This window comes from Coptis chinensis, chromosome 3, assembly GCF_015680905.1.
Source record: "Coptis chinensis isolate HL-2020 chromosome 3, ASM1568090v1, whole genome shotgun sequence".
Classification (NCBI taxonomy): Eukaryota; Viridiplantae; Streptophyta; class Magnoliopsida; order Ranunculales; family Ranunculaceae; genus Coptis; species Coptis chinensis.
Window position 1 is genome coordinate 118,586,740 of NC_141458.1, and position 6,063 is coordinate 118,592,802.

Below are 6,063 nucleotides of genomic sequence, written 5' to 3' on the forward strand. Positions count from 1 at the left end.
CGGTACGGTTTTTCTTAAGAATACTTGTATTCATTTTCGGTTGTATTTTCGACTGTATACTAGTATACGTAGTAAAATAATTGGAGTATATATCGGGAGTGTCTAGCTAAGTCCAACAGAAGAGACGGGCGGATGCAGGATTTTCCAGGGGGCTACTAGTACTAATTCTCACTACTATTTTCTTTTTTTTTTTTTTAACCACTATATTTATTGTTTTTTAGCAAAGTTAGGGGGCTGCAGCCCAAGTCAGCCAACTCATAGATCCGGCCCTTGAGAAGAGAGGAGAGGGAAATGGAGATTTTGTAGGAATTTGGATTTAATACAAGTCGAACTTTATCTTATCCTATAGAGGACAACTCAAATTTCTAAAGGTAGAAAGTCAAAATGTACAGTTTTAGGCATGGCAATGCAAGATTACTAAATTCTAGGAATATCAAGATAAATTATGCGAAAGAATATTAATGTAATACCTAGAAGTGGAGAAGAAAAACATAAATATATTGATTAGAGTCGTCATATATACACCACTCACTTTATTAAGGGCACCACATACTAAACACAAAACAAACAAGTCATAGAATTTTGAATAAGAAGAATTTTATTAATATAATTGAAGTCAAAATACATTTTTTTATACAAAATTTAACAATATTCAAAATCAAAACAAGAAAGATTTATAAAATTTATTACTAATAATGATTTATTTTATTTATTATTGTTTCAAAAGATGATTAAATTATAGAATTCATCAAAATTTGGAGGAACAACCCCAACACGAAAACAAATTAATCGCGTATTAAGTTACGAATTAAATTAAAAAAAAATGTTCGCCACTTTATCAATGTTGAAGTCAAAACAAAACATTTTGATAAAAAAGGGCTTTAGCCGACCCCATCCCCACTCTAATTTTCTTTAGATATGCCTCCCCCCTCCACTTTAACGCTTGATGCCGGTCAACTATATTTGACTCTCATTGACCGTTGAGTACAAGTTTTTTATTTTCTTTCAATAAAAAATCTAAATAATAATCTAAAACTCTCATAAAGAAATACCGAATATGCCCTCAATGATTTTTATTTCGTATGCAATTTGCTATTTAAAATCAAGTTTTTCTATTCTACTGTTTAACAAACATGAACCGATGAACGCACTCAACGGGTGTTTAAAGTTTTAATTCATGTATTAAGGTCATTGAGGGCATATTCGGTATTTCATCATAGGAGTTTTAGATTATTATTATTATTATTTTATTAGAAGAAAATAGAAATATAGACCTAATTCCCAATTATAAATAAGGGGGGTTATGTCTAAAAAACCCTAAAATTTATCAAACATTTGAAGATACCCATTCATTCGATTTTATGGAAGATGGTTAAAATTATAAATTTATTAACGTTTGAAAATGCTTATACATTCAATTCAACATAACATAAAAATCAAAACATATCCAAATTAAATAATTTCTTTTATGTACAGTTATTAATCTTAAGTGGTGCCTATTCAATTTTCAAATAGTGCCTATTTGAAATTTAAAGTACGTTTAGTTTTGTTTTGAGTGTGGGCAGCCCTTAATAAATTAGGTGCTGCCTTTATGAAAAACCTTTTGTGATGACAATTTAAATTGTAAGTATTGAACTATTGATTGATCCCATAAGAAACAATAAAACAATAGTCGTTTCGAGAAAATAAAAAGATCGGTTTGGTTATCTCGTCAAGCCTTCTTGAGAAAGACTGATTGGAATTTGGAAGGAAAATGCGTTGAGGGGTTGGTGAAGAGTTCATGGAGTGGTACGGTATGTTAAAAGAATTAATGAACACTTGACCATGGACCGTGGTACAAGACGCGATTTCTGTTTGGAATTCAGAGTTTAGACCGGGCTCTAAGCCCACGCGTTCCAAACGTGAGCTATTTTCTTATTTTAAATTTTAATTTCTGTCATGCTAAGCCCAAAACAAAAGTACTTCTTTGGCATAAGAGGAACTCTAGAAAACAAACCTTCCAAGCCATCAACTTGTTCATCACTTCATTGACTCCCACTATGGTACGATCATACTTTTTTCCCCAAGTGTGCCTTATTTTCATACAATTAGAGTTCTCATTGGGATTCATGAACTGATAAAAACACATGTGAATTAGGGTATAGAATCATAGGATTAGAAAGTAAATTAAACGAAATTTTCTCCGTCATTTATTCTTAAAGCGTTTTACACAATTTAATGACCTGAAATGCGGTTGTTCTAGAAATATGCACCAAAGGAAAAACATAACATACACTATTGGAAGCATTTTCAATATTATTTTAAAACGAGAGCGTAAAGAAAAGCAGTGACCAGTTCAATATTATTTTAAAACGAAGACTAGTTTAGGGAATTACCGAATTATGGACATGTAACTTCCATGCGGAATAACATTATAAATTTGAACACAGACATCATTTAGATTTAGTTGGTTCAATGGGTTGATTTAGCTATCGTTGTAAAGAAACAAAAAATTCTTAGTTCTAACTTCTAAGCCAATGCCACATTAGGGAGGACATGATATAGTCAATTAGAAATAATCTAGTCAAAAGCGAGGGTATGCTATTAGCCCGTATTAGGAACGTGATAACGGGCAAAGACTCAAAACAGGCCACCATAAAATTTCCACTGCGAATTGAATTGCATTGCCAGTAGTGGGCAAATGGCCTGTTTCCACGATGAAAAGCGTGTGTCATCCTCAAAAGACTAAGATATTTACACATTGTTAACAAGGAAAAAAACTGTTCAAGTGTGAATATAAAAGAAAAATATATATAAATTGTGCGCTTCACAGGCGTGAGTGCGTGTAAACATCAGATATCACATAAATTTTTATGTGATCTAATGGTGCATAAAATCACTAATGGTGCGGCAAAATACGGATATCGGTATAAATTTGTGATCTAATGTATAAAACCAATTTTAACGATATAGCATATGCTATGTGCATGCCAAAACGATATAGTGTATGCTTTGCTGCCAAAAAAATTTGAAATAAAAAAAAAAAAAAATACCTCTGTGGTAGCGGCTAGAATTCGATTTAATTTCAAAATAAATCTACACATCTATCACTGTGGTGGTTAAAAGAGAGAGAGATGTGAAAAAAGGTAAAATGGGGAGGGCGTGAAAAAACAAAAAGCCACACGCCAATGTGAATACAGTTACAAAAGAAATTTTTTCTCTCCTACACACCAGTATGAGTGGAGACTAGATGGGGTGACTGTTTTTGGGCTTTTGCTACACACCTATGCCACACGGGTAAAAAAAAAACATTAGGTCTAACAACACTATCCCACTAACCACATATACTGTGCTATTGTGGTTTGTTGTTTTAGCAGTCTAAGCCATTAGACTCAGCTTTGGGCATTCAAACAGACTAGTCAATTATAGGCTTAATGCAAATTATCAAATTGGGCCATAAGGCCTGCAGGACTGCAAAATTAAAATGACAGGCGGGCCCATTGCAACATATGCATTTTATCAAACTGGCTATAGCCTATAAGACCGGCTGCCTGGAAACAAAATGACAAGGGCCCGTTAGCAACATATGCGATATATTCAACTGGTAGGTTGAATATCATCATCTTTCTCTATAAATCACACCATCAAATTGTTTGCCATCTATCCTACATGTAATTTTATTTTCGTGTTCTATCTACACAAATTACTCTTTACATAAACCGAAGGGTCCACAACAACTTAAGAGCAAGTCCAATGGGAAACTATATGGGTTGTTAAAGGCAAATATAGCACCCCAACCACTAAAAATATCATTCCAATGGGACTGTTAAAAGGGTCTTAAATTTGGAAAGAGTAAAAAACCCAGTCAAAATTAAGACATTTGCTAGCAGCTGCAATAATAAGTTCCGGAGAGATGGACGTCATAGTTTCTGTCATCTGTTGGTTATTTATGTACAGACGGCAAATATTATGTCGCCCGTACCTTCCAGACACTCAACCCGATTTAGATTTAGCCAAATTCAATCAATTTTTCACTCACATGTATTTACTTGTCATAAAAGCATCAATCCTCAACCACCAACCTCATTTATTATATCAACTTTATAGACTAAAATTTCTCAACTTTGCCTTCACTCACACTTTTTACATTACTATTCTTAATTTTGCAACTTTTCTTCTCACATTCATTCTCAACTTTGCAACTTTTCTTCTCACATTCAAAATGACTTATTCTTCTCGCTATGTTGAATCAAGCTCCTCGTTTAAAGATGAGAACATGATAAATGACGATGAGAACATGTTCGTACTTATTTTCTCGTTGTTGCAAGACATGCACGAAGCTACTCATGATCATCAAGGCTCGGTCCCCGATAGAAAGTACATTTATCGTGATCGAATCGACGCTCACAATAGGATTATGATGGATTATTTTGTGTAATACCCAAAATATCCCCTTGATATCTTCCGTAGGAGATTTAGGATGCACCGCCATCTCTTTCTTCGAATCTTGAAAGTCGTTTTCAACAATGACAAGTACTTCACATACAAGGTTGATGACATTGGAAAGTCATGTTTGACGGGTATGCAAAAGGCGGTTGCTTGCATTCGTTTGCTTACATATGGTTGTGGTGCGGAAGCGTGGGATGAATACGTTCAAATCTCAAAGAACACCATTTTCAAAAATTTGAGGCATTTTTGTGATGCCATGTTGGCGGTCTTCGAGGAAGAATATTTGAGGGCTCCAAACGAATAAGACATTCAACGTCTACTTGCACAAGGTGAAAATCGTGGCTTCCCGGGTATGCTTGGAAGTTTGGATTGTATGCATTGGCAATGAAAAATGTGTTCTACGACATGTCATGGTACACATGTAGGACATAAGAAGAAACCTACAATCATTTTGGAAGTCGTTGCTAATCAAGACTTGTGGATTTGGCACGCTTTTTTTAGTATGGCGGGTTCAAACAACGACGTCAACGTGCTTCAATGTTCTCATCTCTTTGACAATATTATGCGTGGTGATGCTCCTTGTAAGACACCAAATGAACGCTCCACATCTTTAACACACGCTTCTTACATCTTAGCAAAAATGCCTTTATTTGAGTTGTTGGGTGAAGGATTGTTTGTACAAATGTAACCCATTTAGGATAAATCTTATAAGTTAAATAGTAACCCATTTTGTATTGGCGACCATTTAGATTGGGGATAATCAAAAGGCCGACGCGAATGTGGAGTAGAGATGACATTAATTGGATAATGAAAACATGTATAATTTTACATAATATGATTGTCAATGATGAACGAGAGATTGATATTGAAGATTAGCAAATTGACATGGATTGGGAGCCACCAGTCACATTGCATGTTGTCGGGAATCAAAATGAGGAAATTGCAAGAAAACTCAACACACTTTGTCACATTTAGAGCAAAGAAACTAATGTTCAACTAAGAGTTGACCTCATCAATCACCTTTGGCAATTTCGTGCGGATCAAGGAATGTAATATGAGTATTTATATGTTTGTAGTTTGAGTATTATCTATGTTTGACTTTATGTTGTTTCAAGACAATTCAAATTAAAAATTGAAATTACAATATTAAAAATGAACTAACAACAACAATGGAAATGAAATAACTAAAACAACATTGAAATTAATCTAAGTAGTAGAAGCACCACCCCTACTAGAAACACCGCCAACACTAGAAGCACCATTTGGAGTTCCAAACATTCCACTCTCTTCTTTAGCAAATTATCTCTATTTTCATCATCTTGAAGTATTCGGCAACTTCCGGCTCAAGAGCAAAAATATATTGTGTTAATATCTTGTTGTTTTCTTTCCACTTCTTGAGTTCCATCATCTTCACCCTATCGGGCGGCATTTGTCATTTGTGCCAAATGCTTCTCCATCATCTTGTAATTCTCTAATTATTTCTTCATCATTTCTTTTCACCCCTTGTTCCCGGTGGTCGTTTTTTCTTGGTTCCACTTCCACTTGCATTTCCACTTCTATTTCTACCTCTACTTATATCCCCAACTTGTATAGGAAATGGATTAATTAGAACGCCACCAAGAGTTGCCAACGGCG